Source organism: Myotis daubentonii, chromosome 18 (assembly GCF_963259705.1).
Source record: "Myotis daubentonii chromosome 18, mMyoDau2.1, whole genome shotgun sequence".
Lineage (NCBI taxonomy): Eukaryota > Metazoa > Chordata > Mammalia > Chiroptera > Vespertilionidae > Myotis > Myotis daubentonii.
The window spans coordinates 25186461-25206761 of NC_081857.1; the positions used below are offsets into that span (position 1 = coordinate 25186461).

A 20301-nucleotide genomic window follows, 5' to 3' on the forward strand; every position below is an offset into this window, starting at 1 on the left:
CTTATCACTGCATTTACTACATTTTGCTAAAATTAGCTACTTATGGGTCTTTTTCTTCAACTAGACCAGTGATGGCAAACCTATGACACGCGTGTCAGAGGTGACACGCGAACTCATTTTTTGGTTGATTTTTCTTTGTTAAATGGCATTTACATATATAAGATAAATATCAAAAATATAAATCTTTGTTTTACTATGGTTGCAAATATCAAAAAATTTCTATATGTGACACGACACCAGAGTTAAGTTAGGGTTTTTCAAAATGCTGACACGCCAAGCTCAAAAGGCTCGCCATCACTGAACTAGACTATAACCTCCTTGAATAAAAAGTCATGTCTTATTTGTGTCCACAGCACTTGGCCCACTAAAATTTTATTAAACTTTTACAAGTTTGATAAAACCTACTGAGGAACTAACTTGAACTACAGATGGCTTTCTAATGATCTGAGCTGATCCAGGAATCCTGCTTAAAAACACAGAAGAATAAATCATTTATGTTTCCTTTAGAGGGGGCATCCTGAATATCAACTGTCTACATTTTTCACAGTCTGTAGTACAGACTCTTCAAAACTGAGACCACTGGCAAGGGTCAAGTATCCTCTTGGTCTTCACTGTGGCTAGAGAAGCTCCATTTCCTCTGCACACTTATTAGGTGAATGGTGGCAAAATGAAATTGTATTGCAGAAATCAAAAAGCCTTCCATACATCCACATGTGGGTGGAGGGCCAAAGATTCTCAGCATAAGTGATCTATAACCAGTGGCTTTCCCTCTCTATCAGTCACATATATAGCCCATTCTCATGAATGATATTCTTCAATGTGCACAGTGAATTCTCAACTAAGGGCACGCCCTCTGAAGTAACAATGTACTCCCATATATTGAGAATTGCTGTTCTACATATGTTATTCCAATTTGAAAAGATCTCATAATCTGATATATTAATCTCCTATGAGTACATTTATAACTTAGAATATATTCCTTTCCTTTTTAAAAAAATGTGATAAAGGCCAACATACAAAATGTGACTTATACGAAGGTCAGATACTCCACTGAATTCAAACCACAATCCATACATCTATTCTTTGCCCTAAAATCTGGTTGCTAGTCACAGTGAAAGGAAAGGCAATCTGTTGCATCATTCTATGATTCAGGTTTATTATTCTACTTATGCAAAATATCATCCTCTTTTCAAGAAAAGTACTGAGAATGAAACTTAAGTTTTCTTAGACAGTTTTAATCCCTCAACTGAATAACATGACCATTAAAAATATTCAACAGAAATCTTACTTTGTGTAGCCTTCAAGGGAATCCAAATTCTAACCACTGGAATTCAACCTGTTTTCCTCTGAGTGTCTGTACCTCTAACTTCTTGAATTTATTTTATTTATTTATTTTATTTATTTCCAGACTGTAAGCTCTTTGAGACTGGAACTGTTCTTAAGCATACAATATTGTGCCTTGCATATAACAAGCAGCAGAAGACTCGAAGGTCTCTTCTAATTCAAAGATTCACTGAAAATATGCAGCAGTGGTTATCAGCTCAGGGACTTAGTTTCTCAGAAAAAATATGTCTGTTTTGTACTTGGTTACTTCTAATCAAACAAGAATAAACTCTGTTTCTCATACTAAAAAAAAAAAAAAAAAGAAAAAGAAAATAAGCAGCAGTATCACCACCACCAGAATGTGTACATGACCAGCACAGTGGTCACTACCATCTTTCAGTCTGAATCCTAATCATTAAGTTGGCAGTGGAAGTGGGTTAGGGGGTCAGCATGCACTTGTGCTCCTAGACATAAAGGTTCTGAACTTTCCACCACCTACCTGTGCCTATGGAAATAAAGTCCAGGGGGTGCACTTCGCAACACAGAAAATAAAGGCTGTAAAATGCTGATGATAGTCCCAGACATGTGTAAATGTTCAATAAAAGTTAACCCCGATTATTACTATTAACACGTCACCGGAGCAGTCTCCAAGGACTATCACAAAAATAAGTTCCAAGGTCTGTATGCTTCTAGGCACCTTCTAAACCTTAACACCACTGACAAAGTGTAGGGTCTCCAGATTTCACTAGAAGTCAGTGTCCGGAATATTTACATTTCTTCAGTCAGATGAAGCATGATTAAGATGTCTTAATCTAGCATAAGTACATGTGATTTGATTTATGACCACCATACCAAGAAAAGCAGGTCCTGGTCAAAGAGGAATCAGCCTGAGTGACCACAGTGTGACAGAGAAGGCACAGGTGAACATTTGGGAGGAGGGGAGAGAATCCTAGGGGAAGGTAAATTCCCTCCCCTCAAATAAGGTGGGTTATTTCTGGTTTCCTAGGAGTTTTGATCTGTATAACCATGGTATGCTAGGATCCCGAAACATTATACACCTTTTAACAGATAAAAATCCAGAAGGCGTGGGTATGAGTGGAAAGGAGGAGGGGTTTTTCATGATTTCCTTCCCACACTATTAGGAAAGCAATGCTTACTGTCTTCCTGACTCCCCTTTATACTAACATGCAGGCAGATGTACAAACCTAATGAGATGTTTAGAATTTAACTGTAGGTATTATGAAATATTAAATCTCTGATAGGAAGGGCAGTATAAATGAGGTTTAACAGTCATATAGGCATTTACAAAATTAAAATTAAAATTTATTACCTAACAAACATATAAAAAATGCTCAACCTCACTTTGTAATCAGGGAAATGAAAATAAAATGGACACTACTTGTCCCTAATCAGAGTGATAAAGATTTAAAGGACTGATAATATCTGCTGTTGGTGAAGGCACAAAGGAGAGAGGGTGCTAGGTGGGCATACATTTGCAGTCTTTCTAGAGAGCAATTTAGTCATCCCATCAACAACCAGATCGGGCACAGCTCAGGAGATCAATCTAGACATCCGTGTGTGTGCTTTGGAGTATATGTACAAGGAAGACTATTCTTTACAATATTTGCAATAGCATGAAAGAAAAATGGAAATTGCTCTTAAAACCCTCAAAAGAGAAATGGAAATGTAAATTATGCTATATTCATACCATAGAGTATTATATGCAATTAAAAGAGTGAGAAATCATTTAATGTAATATACACAGTAGATTGTTTAATGAAAAAAGTAAGTTGCCAAACAAAAGGATAGGCATATTAGAAAAGGATACATATTTCTCCTGAGAATTAGAGTTCATGGGCAGTGGAGGTCCATTTTATATTTATTTACATTTTTAAACATTAAGAGAAAGTAGACTCCATATTTTTTGTGTGTTTGTTCTCTAAGTAATGCAAAGCTGCTTATCTTCCCAAATTGTAAATCTTTGACTGGATTTACAGACAGTTTTTCAATAGTTCTTTTAATTTATTTAAATGTCCCAAAGATTTGATTAAATAAATGATTTTCTCAGTCAAAAACCATTTTAGTTGATTCGGAAAAATCAACTTGGAAAAACTGAAATGACAAACCTATCAACAATATTTTCTAGAGAAAACCAGAACATTATTATTATAAGTTTATCTCAAAGAAAAAATCCCCTTGATGTCTTTCTATTACATTCTGTTCATCATTTGTCAACAACAATCATTATTTTAAGAACTCTAGTCTGTTTCCAATCAATCTCTTCCTTTTATTAGGCTACTATTTAAAATAGTATTGATATATCATCGTGAATAAAGTCTTATCTTCCTCTTAGCATGATGAATCTAGACAGCCTTTTCAAACACATGCTTTACTAAACCACTTAGGAAAATATAGTTACACATAAAAACGTTAATAGAGAGAGATAAATAAAATCAAGTCAAATCTATATAAAAACTGTGTGGCATTTAGACAGTTGCATTGACCCTTCAAATACAAAGGTCATCCATCATTTAAAGGTCATCCCTACTATCAACAAAGACATTTATAAAATCAAATTAAGCCTTCCAACCTTCAAAAAAGGATCTGTGTATAACTTTATTTATAACTAGAGGCCCAGTACACAAAAATGTGTGCACTCGGGAGGGTCCCTCAGCCCAGCCTGTGCCCTCTCGCAGTCTGGAACCCCTCGGGGAATGACCACCTGCCGGCTTAGGCCCGCTCCCTGGGAGATTGGGCCTAAGCTGGCAGTCAGACGTCCCTCTGCCAACCCAGGAGCCCTCGGGGGAGGTCCACTTGCCAGCAGGGTGCAGGCCTAGTTGCAGTCGGACATCCTTAGCGCTGCTGAGAAGGCAGGAGAGGCTCCCACCACCACCACTGTACTGGCAGCCGTCAACCTGGCTTATGGCTGAGCAGAGCTCCCCCTGTGGGAGCACAGTGACCACGAGGGGGCAGCTCCTGCATTGAGCATCTGCCCCCTGGTGGTCAGTGTGTGTCATAGTGACCGGTGATTCCCAGTCTTTCTGCTGTTAGGGTCAATTTGCATATTACCCTCTTATTATATAGGACTAGAGGCCCGGTGCACAAAAGTTTGTGCACTGGCGGGGGGCAGGGGGTGTCCCTCAGCCCCACTTGTGCCCTCTCACAGTCTGGGACCCCTCGGGAGATAACGACCTGCTGGCTTAGGCCTGCTCCCGGGTGGCAGAGGGCAAGCCCAATCCCTAGGTGCCTGCCCTGCAGCCCCTGGTTGGGCTCAGAGCAGGGCCGACTGGGGAGTTGGGGCACCGCCCCCTGTCATGCACAGAGCAGGGCAGATCAGGAGGTTGCGATGCCACCCTCAGTCACACTCAGGGTAGCTACGGCCAATTAGGAGGTTGGGGCGCCGCCCCCTGTCACACTCAAGGCAGGGTCGATGGGGAGGTTGCGGTGCCACCCCCTGTCACACACAGAGCAGGGCGGATCAGGGGGTTGTGGTGCCACCCCTGTCACATACAGAGCCGGCCGATCAGGGGTTGGGGCGCTGCCCCCCGTCATGCACAGAGCAGGGCCCATCAGGGATTTGGGGAGCTCCCCCCTGTCACGCACAGAGCAGGGCCGATCAGGGGGTTGGGGAGCTCCCCCCTGTCACGCACAGAGCAGGGCCGATCAGGGGGTTGGGGCGCCTTCCCCTGTCACGAACAGAGCAGGGCGGATAGGGAGGTTGTGGCCCCACCCCGTCACACACAGAGCGGCAGGGTGATCAGGGGGTTTGGTTGCTGCCCCATCACACTGCTCCAGGGGCCAGGAGGCCTTGCAGCTCCGCTGATCCCGGTGCTGGGAGGCTTATTAGCCTTTTACTATATAGGATAGAGGCCTGGTGCATGGGTGGGGGCCGGCTGGTTTGCCCTGAAGGGTGTCCTGGATCAGGGTGGGGATCCCGCTTGGGTGCCTGGCCAGCCTGGATGAGGCGATGATGGTTGTTTGCACCTGGTCACACCCCCTTCAGGGTGGAGGTCCCCACTGGGGTGCCTGGCCAGTCTGGGTGAGGGGCTGAGGGCCGTTTTCAGGCTGGCGGGTGACTGAAGCTCCCAACCGCTCCTTTTTTCCTTTTTTTTTTTTATTCTTGGATTTATGGCTGTCACTGGAGCTGAGAGCCGGCTTTAGCTGTGAGACCTTGCTGCTGAAAGCAGGTTTCTGGCTTTGTTTACTTTCTGTATTTGAAACTTTGTTGCGACTCCAGCTCTGAGATCCCGGCTGACTGAAAGCAGGTTTCTGGGGTTTTGTTTAGCTTCTATATTTGTAACAATGTTTCTTAGCAGCTCAGAGCCCAGCAGCAGCAGGCGAGGAAAGTTGGAGTCCTCCGTCACTGAAGCAAGCAAGCCTCCTGTTCGTGTCAGTAGCCTGGCTGCCGGTCGCCATCTTGGCTGGCAGTTAATTTGCATATCACCCTGATTAGCCACTGGGAAGGTTAGCGGTCGTACAGCTAATTACCATGTTTCTCTTTTATTAGATAGGATAATAGAGGCCCGGTGCACGAACTTGTGCATGGGTGGGGTCCCTTGTCATGGCCAGCAATTGGGGCCGATGGGGTCTGGCCAGCAGGGGCACAGGAGGTTGGCCAGCTGGGGTTGGGGAGCCGTGGGAAGTTGGCCAGCCGGGGGAAAGGGCCGCAGGAGGTTGGCTGGCCAGGGGGAGGGGCTGTGGGAGCACACTGACCACCAGGGGGAAGCTCCTGTGTTGAGCGTCTGCCCCCTGGTGGTCAGTGCACATTATAGCAACCAGTCAACCAGTGGTTCAGTCATTTGATCATTCAGTTGCTTAGGCTTTTATATATATAGACTTGAGGCCCAGTGCACAGATTCATCCCTCAGCTGGCCACTCAGCCCAGCTTTACCTGCCAGCTCGTCGGGCTCCAGCCCACTGTTTACGTTGATCCCAAACAGCACGAAGTAGTGCGGGAAGCGGTAGGCGGCCAGGAAGGAGCCCAAGTCTGGACCGGGCACTGCGCCTCTCCCACTCATCCCGGCCCCACTACACCTGTCGCTGCTGCCGCTGAGGCATGCAGGGGGAGTGTCCATGGGACAGACTAACACCGCTGTAGCTATGCTCACCAACCGTCAGCCTGGCATCTGGTGCCCACCTGTCACCTGAGTGGCACTCCCGCTGTGGGAGTGCACTAACCACAAGGGAGCAACTCCTGGGTTGAGCGCCTGCCCCCTAGTGGTCAGTGTGCATCATAGCTACCAGCTGGTCATCCAGTCATCCAATCGCTTAGGCTTTTATATATATAGACTAGAGGCCTGGTGCACAAAAATTTGTGCACTTGTGGGGGGGGGTCCCTCAGCCCGGCCTGTGCCCTCTCACAGTCTGGGACCCCTCAGGGGATGACCATCTGCTGGCTGAGGCCTGCTCCCCAGGGGATCGGGCCTAAGCTGGCAATCAGACATCCCTCTGGCAGCCTGGCAGCCATTGGAGGATGTCCACTTGCCAGAAGGGAGCAGACCTAAGCTGCAGTCGGACATCCTTAGCGCTGCTGAGGAGGCAGGAGAGGCTCCCACCACCACTGCTGTACTGGCAGCCATCAGCCTGACTTGTGGCTGAGCAGAGCTCCTCCATGTGGGAGCTCACGGACCACTGGAGGGCAGCTCCTGCATTGAGCGTCTACCCCCTGGTGGTCAGTGTGTGTCATAGTGACCAGTCATTCCCAGTCTTTCTGCTGTTAGGGTCAGTTTGCATATTACCCTTTTACTTAATATAGGATAGAGGCCTGGTGCACGGGTGGGGGGCCGGCTGGCTTGCCCTGAATGGTGTCCCGGATCAGGGTGGGGATCACGCTTGGGTGCCTGGCCAGCCTGGGTGAGGGGCTGATGGCTGTTTTCAGGCTGCCCGCATCCCCTTCAGGGTGGGGGTCCCCACTGGGGTGCCTGGCCAGCCTGGATGAGGGGCTGATGGCTGTTTTCAGGCTGCCCGCACCCCCTTCAGGGTGGGGGTCCCCACTGGGGTGCCTGGCCAGCCTGGATGAGGGGCTGACGGCTGTTTTCAGGTGGGCCAAGCCTGCAATTGATGCTCCCAGTCTCTCCTTTTTTTCTTTTTCTTTTTATTCTGGGATTTATTTACCTTCTGTAATTTAAAGTTTGTTGCGGCTCCAGCTCTGAGGCCAGCTGGCTGAAAGCAGGTATCTGGGGTTTGTTTAGCTTCTATAATTGCAACATTGTTGCTTAGAGTGCAGCTCAGAGCCCAGCCGAGGCAGGCGGGGAACCTTGGCTTCCTCCACACTGGAGCAAGCAATCCTCATGTTCGCTTCAGCTGCCTGGCTGCCGGCTGCCATCTTGGTTGGCAGTTAATTTGCATATCCTGCTGATTAGCCAATGGGAAGCGTAGCGGAGGTATGGTTAATTACCATGTTTGTCTATTATTAGATAGGACTAGAGCCCCAGTACATGAAATTCATGCACTGGAAGGGGGTGTCCCTCAGCCCAGCCTCCACCCTCTCCAATCTGGGACCCCTCGGGGAATGTCCAACTGCCGGTTTAGGCCCGATCCCTGTCAGTCAGACATCCCTCTCACAATCCAGGACTGCTGGCTCCCAACCTCTCGCCTGCCTGCCTGCCCGATTGCCCCTAACCGCGTCTGCCTGCCAGCCTGATCGCCCCCTAGCCACTCCCCTGCCAGCCTGATCGGCCCCTAACTGCTCCCCTGCTGGCCCGGTCGCCCCCAACTGCCCTCCCCTGCCAGCCATCTTGTGGTGGCCATCTTGTGACCACATGAGGGCGGCCATCTTTGACCACATGGGGGCAGCCATCTTGTGTGAGGGTGTGATGGTCAATTTGCATATTGCCTCTTTATTATATAGGATGACAGCTTTGTATGTAAATATGTAAGATTTCTATACATTTGAAATATATTTCAATAAGACAAAACAAAAAATCATCAGGTGATGAGATAATTATTTCCCTTAAAAAAAGAAATGAAGGAATGAGATTTTGTATTATCTTAATACTTTAGATACCAAAGATTTTTCCCCTTGATTCCAATTATTCTATGGATTAAATTAAGTTAGGAGAATGGGATTTTACTGAAGAGTGAGGAAATTCCATTTCAGTAAAACTTCAAGAATTTCAAATAAAAACATCTTGGTATATAATGTGGACTCTGACTATTGATGAGAAACATGAGTTTTCACCCAAACTTGAGGTAGCTCCAGCCACGGTGCTAATCCAAGATTTTGCATAACATATTTTACTTAATTCAACCTCCCTCTTATCTTCTAATATCCTTTCCTATTCAGCCTTCATCTTATTCTATAATATTTTCACTGTGTTGATAGGGAAATTGCAAAGGTAGCCTTGTAACAATGTCTCTAAGATAAATTATACATTAATCTTAATCTCCATTTTTCAAGAAGTTTGAAGCATGAAGCCTGGCAAAGAAGCATCACATTAGCTGGCAATCAGGAGAATTTGGGGGTTGGGAAATGTGAGGCATTTAATCACACTGAAGTTAGAAAGATGAGGAAGGGCAGCTGCGTGCATACTGGAATGACATGAAAATAGCATTAATTAAGAAAGAATTAGGGATAACTTTCTATGGGGTACTGGTTAATTCAAAATTAATTTTCTAACTTCTGAAATGAATATTTTTAACAAACTAGAAAAATATATAAAAAGGGAAACATGATCCCTTAATTCTTGATAATGAATCTTTAATGTTTCAGAAAATATAAATAGTATATCTACAAAGAACAAAATAAACCAAATTTGACACTAGCATAAAAACAAAAACACCAAAATAAGAAAAATAATAAAAGAACACCAAAAACAACCAAACCTATAAAAGCTTAATAACCACATAGAAGCACTTTAAAATCAACATTTAACTCTTTTTCTAAATACATACAATATAAAATTTACAACTCATATTTACTATATTCACAATCTTATATTTACTATAAAGTTAAAACTTAAACTTTACGCATTATATTTTTAAAACTTTTGGATAAAATTGTCAAGGTTGATTTTCTTACCAAAAATTCTACATCATATTAACATTGAAAATCAATCCTCCCTGAAAAAGCTTATATAACAATATAAAAACTTTATTTATGATTGTAAGATGTACTTTTTCTATTGGATCATCCATTTATGATAGTATGAATTAAGTACACATTTGGGAGTTGCCAAAACAACCAAGAGTAGAGTCGTAGCCTACAAATTACCAAACTGTTCAGGCGCACTTAAATACTGAGAAAGATGGATGCCTACCACGAAACTTATCTGAGGAAGCACTAACTCTAGTATGCTTCTCTTTTTTTCTCGCTACTTCTCTTATTTCCTTTCAAACATATTTTCTATGAAAAGAAAAAAAACAACTCATGAAACTTGAGTTGCTCTAATTAAGATCATTTCAAAAACCAAGAAAAAAATCCTTGTTTTTTTAGATAGCATAGCCAAACCATAAACAAAATAAAATGCAGACTATACTAAATGTAAAAGGTACAACCAAGAGTAAAGCTTACCTATTATTACTGTGAATCTGGTATTTTACAATTGGGCATGTATCCTAAAGGAGGTCATACTGTACTCCCCATCTGTTGCCTTCTTGTAACTTACTATCCATGTTATAAGTAACTAAATACAGCAGGTCCTCGAATAACATAGTCTTATCATTCAACATCATTTTGTTATAATGCTGATGAGATGCCATAGGAACTCAACTCTCCTTTATAGCAACTAGCCCATGGTAAATTGGTTTCATTATCATCGTTTCGCTTGAAGTCACAGAACCTATCAATGACATTATGTGAGGACTTACTGTACCAGTCTCAGGTCAACCAACAGAAAGCCAGTGTGAAATTCAGATGAAGCAACACCAGTGTGCCTCAAGTTTCAAAAGCAGGAGCCATTCAGAACATGTGGGAGTATATGAGGCTGACAAGGTAATTTAAAAATAATCCCTATAATGGTGCATTGATGAAATTAATCTTCTGCTAAAATTCCTTGCATTCAAATTAGTACTCTTTAACACACTTGTTTTTTTTGAACAGCATTTGAAAAATATGCAAAGATACCTTAATCCATTTTATTTTATATCTTTCCCCCAAAATTAGGAGCAATTTAGTGCTTTTAAATGGATCCCTTTTTAGTTAAATTACAAGCTAAGGCAAGACAATTTAGAGTGACTTGAACTTCCATTTTTGCTTTGACAGGCAAATTGTTGAAAATAATTAAATAAAAGAGTATTCCAATCACCCCAGCAGTAAAACATTTCTATGCCACCTCCGGCTCTAACTTTTGATGCTTGCGTTGACAGAAATGTCAATTACAGAACTAATAATAAAGTGTATTGAAAATGTATGAAATGCCTGATCTATAAAAGAATAGGAACTATTACTTCCTACTTTGTGATTTTTGTAGTTTTAATATAGGTGATGGCTTAATACATTTTCAAAAGACAAGGTGATATATCAAGTGGTAAAAAACTGCTAAGAAAAGAAGTGAAAATATTTTAGAGAAAAACAGAAATCTGGTGACTTGCTTTTATTCAGACCATACACAAGGAGAAATTGAAAACTTTATGTATGTTTTTCATAATTTTAAATTCAATTCCAGAAGTGTTACCTGTGTTTTTTTCAGTCTTCCTCACTACTGAATTATTTTGAGCCATTATAAAAGGAAAAATATTCATTATTATAATATTTGTTATAACCTATACTGTATTTCTTTTCATTTATTTACTAGAGACCCAGTGCACAAAATTTGTACACTCAGGTGCGGATCCCTCAGCCTGGCCTGCACCCTCTCGCAGCCCGGGAGCCCTCAGGTGATGTCTGACTGCCCGGAGGCGGGAGAGGCTCCCACCACCACTGCTGCACTCGCCAGCCAGCCGTGAGCCCAACTCAGGGCTTCTGGCTGAGCGGCACCCCTCTGTGGGAGCACACTGACCACCAGGGGGCAGCTCCTGCATTGAGCATCTGCCCCCTGGTGGTCAGTGTGCATCATAGTGACCAGTCATTCCGCTGTTCAGTCAATTGCATATTAACCTTTTATTATATAGGATTATTTGTTCATTCATTGTTATTCATACTATTTACTGAACAATCAAGATCGCCTTGAGAAGGTAGCATCTGAGAAAAGATTAGAAAGAAGAGGGCAGAGAAGTTGGCAATCTAGGAAAACCAGAGTTCCAGCCGAGGGAACAGCAAATGCAACAGCCCAGAGACCTATGTTGGTCGGCAAGATGGCAAAAGGACAAGTGTGGGATTTGTGAGGCAGAGAGAAGGAGAAAATGAGGTCATAAAGGAACAAATCAGAGAGCAAGACTGCATATGGCCTTGTAAACCATGATAAAAGAAGTCTGGTTGAATGAAATGAGAGGCCAACAGAGGGTTTTAAGCAGAGCAATAATGTGATCTGACAAATTTCAAAAGGATGAAATTTGGCTGGTGTGCGGAACACAGGCACAGGATGGCAGGCAGGAGACCAGTTAGGAGGCACTGCAATAATCCAACACAAGAAATGACAGGCCCAGAGAGAAGCCGGATTCGGGGCTCTGAGAAGTTGCCACTGGCTGACACAGGAAGACTAATAGGCTTCAGCCATCTTCTCCTCCTAGAACACGGGTTCACTCCATAGAATGAAAAAGAAGAAAAAAAACCAAGATGTCAGCATAGGTAAACTCCGGAGATTGCTGCTTAGCACAACCACTTCAAGAATACAACTAAAAATCGGAACGGACATCATCCAGAACCACAGGAAGGCTGGCTGAGTGGAAATTCTACAACTAGAAGGAAAGAGAAAAGCATACCCAGACTCAGAGGAGGTGGGTGCGGAAGTAAAGTACAGAGGTACGGAGGCGCACATGGAGAGGGCTGGCAGCTGTGGACACGGTTGTCTTTTTCAATCGGTACGGAGTCTCAAGCTCTAAGCTCCAGTTCTGGGCGAGTCTCTGGGGACCCAGACTCATACAGGAGAAACTGGACTGTCTGGCATCAGTCGGAACTCGAGGGCAGCTTTCTCTCAGAGGTGCTTGCAGCAATTGCCCGGACACTGAGAGCGAGGCCTCTGAGGGCAGCCATAGCTGCTTGCTCTGCCCTGTTGATTCCCTGAGACCCCTGCCCCACCCAAGCTGTGTGCTGGCTTTTGCATATGAAAGCCCTGGCCCTTTGCAATCTGAAAATTACCTAAGAAACTGCAGCTGGCCCAAAGCCCCAAGGCAACTCCTATTGCTTCACAGCTGAGCTCCTGCTGGGTAGCCTCAGGCAGAGGCTATATTAGCACCTCCTTAGAGATCCAGGAGCCAGTGTGCCTGGTGGTCAGAGTGGGACCATCCAGATTGCAGCTCCTTGGATCCATACAGGACACACTCAGGGAGCAGACTCAATGAGCACCAAAGCCCCACTGAGGCAAGTCTTGTCCCAGAGGGGTGTCTCCAGCACAGAAGTTCTCCCACTGCAGACACAGCTGATTCTCCCAGCCAATTGGCCTGGAGGTCAATTCCTCCCAGTGATACCTACAACGATCAAGGCTTACCTACAACAAGACTGTGCACAAAGCCCACAAGGGGGTGCACCAAGAGTGTCTACCTCAGGTAACTGGGGAGGCTGAGCCACTGAGCCCTATAGGACACCTAACACAGAAAGCCACTCTATCAACACAGGGAAGCATAAAGAATGCGGAGACAAAGAAACAGGACACAAATGACAGAAATGGAGGAAAGCAAACTACTGGATATAGAGTTCAAAACCACACTTTTAAGGTTTTTCAAGAACTTTCTAGAAACTGCCGATAAATTTAGTAAGAACCTCAAAAAGTCTGGCGAGACCACCGATAAATGTATTGAGACTGTCAAGAAATCTAGTGAGACCCTCGAGGTTATGAAAAAGGACCAACTAGAAATTAAGCATACACTGACTGAAATAAAGGATATTATACAGACTCCCAACAGCAGACAAGAGGATCGCAAGAATCAAGTCAAAGATTTGAAATACGAAGAAGCAAAAAAACACCCAACTGGAAAAGCAAAATGAAAAAAGAATCCGAAAATACGAAGATAGTGTAAGGAGCCTCTGGGACAGCTTCAAGCATACCAACATCCAAATTATAGGGGTGCCAGAAGAAGAGAGAGAGCAAGATATTGAAAACCTATTTGAAGAAATAATGACAGAAAACTTCCCCCACCTGGTGAAAGAAATAGACTTACAGGTCCAGGAAGCAAAGAGAACCCCAAACAAAAGGAATCCAAAGAGGACCACACCAAGACACATCATCATTAAAATGCCAAGAGCAAAAGACAAAGAGAGAATCTTAAAAGTAGCAAGAGAAAAGAAACTCAGTGACCTACAAGAGAGTACCCATACGACTGTCAGCTGATTTCTCAACAGAAACTTTGCAGGCCAGAAGGGAATGGCAAGAAATATTCGAAGTGATGAATGCCAAGAACCTACAACCAAGATTACTTTATCCAGCAAAGCTATCATTCAGAATTGAAGGTCAGATAAAGAGCTTCACAGATAAGGAAAAGCTAAAGGAGTTCATGACCACCAAGCCAGTATTATATGAAATACTGAAAGGTATCCTTTAAGAAGAGGAAGAAGAAGAAAAAGGTAAAAATACAAATTATGAACCATAAATACGCATCTACCAACAAGTGAATCTAAAAATCAAGTGGAAAAAAAATAAATAAAAATAAAAATAAAGTGAATAAATAATCTGATGAACAGAATAAACTGATGATTATAATAGAATCAGGGACATAGAAAGGGAGTGGACTGACTATTCTTGGGGAGGGGGGAAGGGGTGTGGGGGATGCGGGAAGAGACTGGACAAAAATCGTGCACCTATGGATGAGGACAGTGTGGGGGAGGGGGGGTGGGCAGAGGGGAGCTATGTGGGGAAAAAAGAGGAATAACTGTAATAATCTGAACAATAAAGATTTAATTAAAAAAAAAATAAGAAAGGTCCCAGGTTCGATTCCAGTCAAGAGCATGTACCTTGGCTGTGAGCACATCCCCAGTAGGGGGTGTGCAGGAGGCAGATGATCAATCAATGTTTCTAACTCTCTATCCCTCTCCCTTCCTCTCTGTAAAAAATCAATAAAATATTTAAAAAAAAAAAAAAGAAGAAGAAGAAGAAGAAGAAGGAAGCAAAACCACTCAGAAGACAAGACTCCTGGAAACACACCTCCATCACACACAAGCAAGGCCTTCCATCCAGCTCAGGAGTGACTTGTCAGGCCCTCTCTGCTCTCTCCTAAGTATGTGCACAGCATTGCACTCGTACATAGCCTTCCAGACCTCCAGCAGCACGTTGGATCTTATGAAGGCCCACTCACACCATAAATCTCCCAGCTAAAATTCTGGCCCATCCTTGGCTTTTCCACACCAGAATGGCAACCTCATGCTATAGGCCAGCTATGGGCCTTCCCTTTTTTTTCAGCAAAAATAACTGTGGTACATCTACACAATGGAATACTATACTATCTAATAAAAGACAAAAAGGGTAATTGACCATACCTTCGCTACACTTCCCATTGGCTATTCAGGGCAATATGCAAATTAACTGCCAAGAAAGATGGTGGTTAATTTGCATACGTAGGCACCAAGCAACAAAGCGAAGCCAGCTGGCCCCAGGCAGGAGCAGAGAGCAAAGGCCGGCATGGCAAGTGAAGAACAAAGAGGGAAGCCCACCGCGCCGGCTTCGGCCACGCCCCCGGGGCCCGCACGCGGAGAGCGAGGGGCTTAGCTCCTTGCTTGCCGCACGCCGGCTTCCGCCACACCCCTGGGGCCTGGACCCCTCCCAGCGAAGAGCAAAGGCCTGGGTTCTGGGCGCCAGAGGAAAACTGATGCCAGCAGCTAGGGGAAGGGGCCCCTGAGTGGCCCCAGACTGCAAGAGGGCACAGGCCGGGCTGAGGGACCCACCCAAGTGCATAAATTTTTGTGCACCAGGCCTCTACTGCAGCTATAAAAAAAGAAAGAACTCTTACCATTTGCAACAGCATGGATGGACCTGGAGAGCATTATCCTAAGTGAAATAAACCAGTCAGAGAAAGAGAAATATCACATGATCTCACTCATTTGTGGAATATAATGAACATAAACTGATGAACAAAAATAGATCCAGAGACACAGAAGCATGGAACAGACTGTCAAACCTCAGAGGGAAGGCAGGGGAGGGATAAGAGATCAACCAAAGGTCTTGTATGCATGCATGTAACATAACCGATGGACACAGACAATAAATAGCAGGGTGAAGGCCTGTGCTGGTGGGCAGGAGCGGGCAGGGAGAGGTCAATAAGGAAAAAAGGAGACATATGTATTACTTTCAATGAAAAAGAATTTAAATTTAAAAAAAAGAAGTATGGCCCTGGCCGGTTTGGCTCAGTGGATATAGCGTTGGCCTGCGGACTGAAGGGTCCCAGGTTCAATTCCAGTCAAGGGCATGTATCTTGGTTGTGGGCACATCTCCAGTAGGGGGTGTGCAGGAGGTGGCTGATCGATGTTTCTATCTCATCGATGTTTCTAATTCTCTCTCTCCCTTCCTCCATGTAAAAAATCAATAAAATATATATTAAAAAATAAATAAATAAAAATTTTAAAAAAAGAAGTATGAGTTGCTTCCAGCTGTCATCATTTAAAAACTAGACCTTGCCGAAACCGGTTTGGCTCAGTGGATAGAGCGTCGGCCTGCGGACTGAAAGGTCCCAGGTTCGATTCCGGTCAAGGGCATGTACCTGGGTTGCAGGCACATCCCCAGTAGGAGATGTGCAGGAGGCAGCTGATCGATGTTTCTCTCTCATCGATGTTTCTAACTCTCTATCTCTCTCCCTTCCTCTCTGTAAAAAATCAATAAAATATATTAAAATATATATATATAATAAAAACTAGACCTAAAGTTATTTTTTAATGCACTTGTTTACCCATTGTTTGAAATCATTCTTCAAAACTGCTTTTACATAAAACAATACTGTTTGGTCTCATGTTATATATTCATATTACATTTTTCTATTCAAAGTCTCCAATTCTTGACAGATCTAGAACATGATTCAGAATATGTAAGATCAAGAATATGTAGTCTGCCCTAACCGGTTTGGCTCAGTGGACAGAGCGTTAGCCTGCAGACTGAAAGGTCCCAGGTTCGACATCCGTCAAGGGCATGTACCTTGGTTGCGGGCACATCCTCAGTAGCAGGTGTGCAGGAGGCAGCTGATCGATGTTGCTCTATCATCAATGTTTCTAACTCTCTATCCTTCTCCCTTCCTCTCTGCAAAATATCAATAAAATATATTTTTTAAAAAAAGAATATGTAGTCTGTAAAGGGGATACTAAAAATACTACCTTTTAAACATTAGGAGTGAATACCATTCAGTGATTTAAATAAGAAAACCTGGATTTTGCAAGTTATAAAAATTCATGGTTTGAATTCTGTATATTATACTTTTTGGCCCTATGACCTCGAATGATTTACTTTAAAAGTTTTAATCTACTTTCTCATATGAAATATAAAGATGATAATAGTTATATCTCAGAGCTAATGTGAGTAAAATATGTAAGTAGGTCTACTTAATATCTAATACATTATATTTCAAAAAGCAAGTACTTAATCCATGTTAGTTAGCTTTCCTTCTTTAAGTTATTAAAAGTGAAGAACTGTCGCCCTAACTGGTTTGGCTCAGTGGATAGAGCGTCAGCCTGCGGACTGAAAGGTCCCAGGTTAGATTCTGGTCAAGGGCATGTATCTTGGTTGCGGGCACATCCCCAGTAGGAGGTGTGCAGGAGGCAGCTGATCGATGATTCTAAGTCTCTGTCTCTCTCCTTCCTCTCTAAAAAATCAATAAAATATATATTTTTTTAAAAAAAAGTGAAGAACTGTCTTTACTAAACTAGAATAAGGACATAATTATGTGATACTAAGCTGTACAATGTATTCTTATTGAGAAGTGCCTGTCATCTACCATTTTTGATCTTTCCCAACTCTAGTTCCATATATTTTTCATTTCTAAAGGAAATTGCAGTTATGCAAGAAATCGCCTGAAATACTGTGTTTAAATAACTTGCTGGTTGATGCTTGTCACACCTATTTATTATTCTTTGTCCTGAGCACATGGCTCAATTACATTCCCCAACCACCCCTGTGGTTCTTGTTTAGCAGAAAATAACGGGCGCCAAATTTTTGGTCTGGCCTGGAATTCTTGTCTGTGTGATCTCTTTTCCTCTTCATGTTGGCTAGGATGAAGATGATCACAACGGTGTTCCTGGAAGTCTTATATAGAATACAGTGGAGTCACACCATGGAAGCAAGGGCTGAACTCTGCAATCAACAGAATACTGAGAAATGATGTTGTGTGACTCCAAGGCTAAGACATTGAAAGCATTGCAGCTTCCACCTTGTCTGGTCTCTTGGATTGCTATCTAGGGGAAGCTAGCCATTACACCATGAGGACATCCAAGCAGCCACTATGAGGAGGCATATGTGGAGAGGAAGAGAAGTTTCTTACCAACCACCAGCATCATTTGGCAGCTATGTGAATGAGCCCTTGGAAGTTTCTCCAAGCTTTCAGCCCTACCCAGTGAAATCTTCAGATGACTACACCTCAGACTATATCTGACTCTTCATATGAAACTCTTAGCCAGAATTGCCCAGACAAGCCACACCCTAATTCCTGACCCACAGAAACTGTGAGAGATAATAAATGTTTTTATTATTTTTTAAGCCAAAAACAAAAGAACTCTGACCTCTACCTCCCTCCAAACATACATAAAAACTTATATAAATCCTAGACAATCATAAAGGAAAATATTGACAAATTATAGACTTCATAAAAATTAAACTTTGGCTCTTCAAAAGACATTGTTCAGAAAATGAAAAGGCCAACTACGGAATGAGAGAAAAATTTGCAAAACATATCTAATAAAAGATTTTTTATCGATATATATAAAGAAATCTTGAAAATCAAGAGAAAGACAAATAGCCAAATTTAAAAATGCATAACAGATTTGAATAGACTCTTGCCCAAAAAGTTATACAAGTGGCAAATCCTATATAATAAAAGGCTAATATGCAAATTGTCCCCTCGGGAGTTCAACCGACTGGGAGTTCAACCGCTCGCTATGACATGTGCTGACCACCAGGGGGCAGCACGGAATGAAGGAAAGCCCCAGCCGGCGGCCAGCAGCCAGGGGAAGGAAAGCCCCAGCCAGCCCTGATTGCCAGCCAGGCCTAGGGACCCTATCCATCACAAATTTCATGCACCAGGCCTCTAGTATTATATAAAAAGATGGACATCATTAATGGTGAGGGAAATGCAAACTAATACCACAAAATACCACTATGCACCCACCAGAATGGCTAAAATGTTTTAAACTAACAATGCCAAATATTGATATGGAGCAACTGACTCATACATTGTTGATAAGGATGGAAAATGGTACAGTTACTTTGAAATACCGTTTAGTGGTTTCTTATAAAGTTAAGTATATACTTATCATAAGACCCAGCCAGTCCACTCCTAGGTTTTTACCAAAAACCAATGAAAGCATATATTCACCAAAGACTCGTACTCAAATATTTATAGCAGCTTTATTCTTAATAGCCAATGGCTAGAAACAACCTAGTGGTCATTAACTGGTGACTAGATAGATAAACAAACCATGGTATATCTTTACAATAGGTTATTACTCAGTAGTAAAAAGGAATCAAATACTGACACAACATAGATAAATCTCAAAAGTACTATGCTATGTAAAGATACCATATACAAAAGATGTACTACATGATTTCTTCTACATGAAATTATAGGAATGGTAAACATAGTGACAGAAAACAGATCATAGTTGTCAGGGATCACAGGTGAGGGGAAAGGATGAACTCTAAATGATATAAGGGAAGCTTTTGTGTAATGGAAATGCTTTATATTATGACTAGAGGCCCGGTGCACAAAATTCATGCATGGGGGGAGGGGGGGGTTCCCTCAGCCCAGCCTGTACCCTCTCCAATCTGGGACACCTCGGGGGATGTTCAACATGATCGGGCCTAAACCGGCAGTCAGACATCCCTCTTGCAATCCAGGACCACTGGCTCCTAACCACTCACCTGCCTGCCTGCCTGATGGCCCCTAACTATCTCTCCCTGCCTGCCTGATCGCCCCTAACCCTTCTGCCTGCCTGCCTGATTGCCCCTACCCGCCTCTGCCTGCCTGCCTGATGCCCCTAATTGCTCCCCTGCCCGCCTGATCGCCCCTAACCACCTCTGCCTCGGCCCCCGCCACCATGGCTTTGTCCAGAAGGATGTCCAGAAGACGTCTGGTCTATCTGGTCTATCTGGTCTAATTAGCATATTACCCTTTTATTAGTATAGATTCTGCTGGTGGTTATACACCATTTGTCAAAATTCAATGAACTATATACACAATAAACAGTTCAATTCCATAGTACATAAATTATATCTTCATAAAGTTTTTTAATAAAACACTTAGATAATGTCTAGCATATATAAGCACTCAATAAATATTAGCTAAAAATAACTATTATTTTTATGGCAATCCAAGAAAGAAATGGTTTCATAGATAGAAAGACTGAGAATTTTAAGATGTTTTTTTCAAAATAAGATAAATTCAGAAATTTATTTTTAATAAACCCTACCCTATTAGCAGATAATATAAGGGGTTAAAGTAAAGATCTGTCATTAAGCTCTAGTTTCTATAAAAAGATTACTAAGCACAGAGCCAAATGAAGTATGACTCTCATGCTGGAGGTTCAGCAGCATCCAGGTAGAAAACAGAGCAGATATCACACTAATTCAAAAAAGCGAGTGGTAAGTGTTATATAAAGCAACAACAAAAACGTCATAAGTGAATAATGCCTCATGAGAAGTAGGACATAACATTTCACTGAAATTCTAATGGCACTTGAGAGAATTTGAAACTTCTCATTAAACACTTCAAAACTACTTCAAATAAAATAGGAAGCAAAATAGCAAAGCAGGGCTG

At 42.9% G+C, this 20301-nt stretch overlaps 1 protein-coding gene across 9 annotated transcripts in view; it reads right to left on the reverse strand.

Moving 5' to 3' along the window:
- RABGAP1L (RAB GTPase activating protein 1 like) overlaps positions 1 to 20301 on the reverse strand; it is a 444263-nt gene that overhangs the window by 343588 nt on the left and 80374 nt on the right. The window lies entirely within an intron of this gene.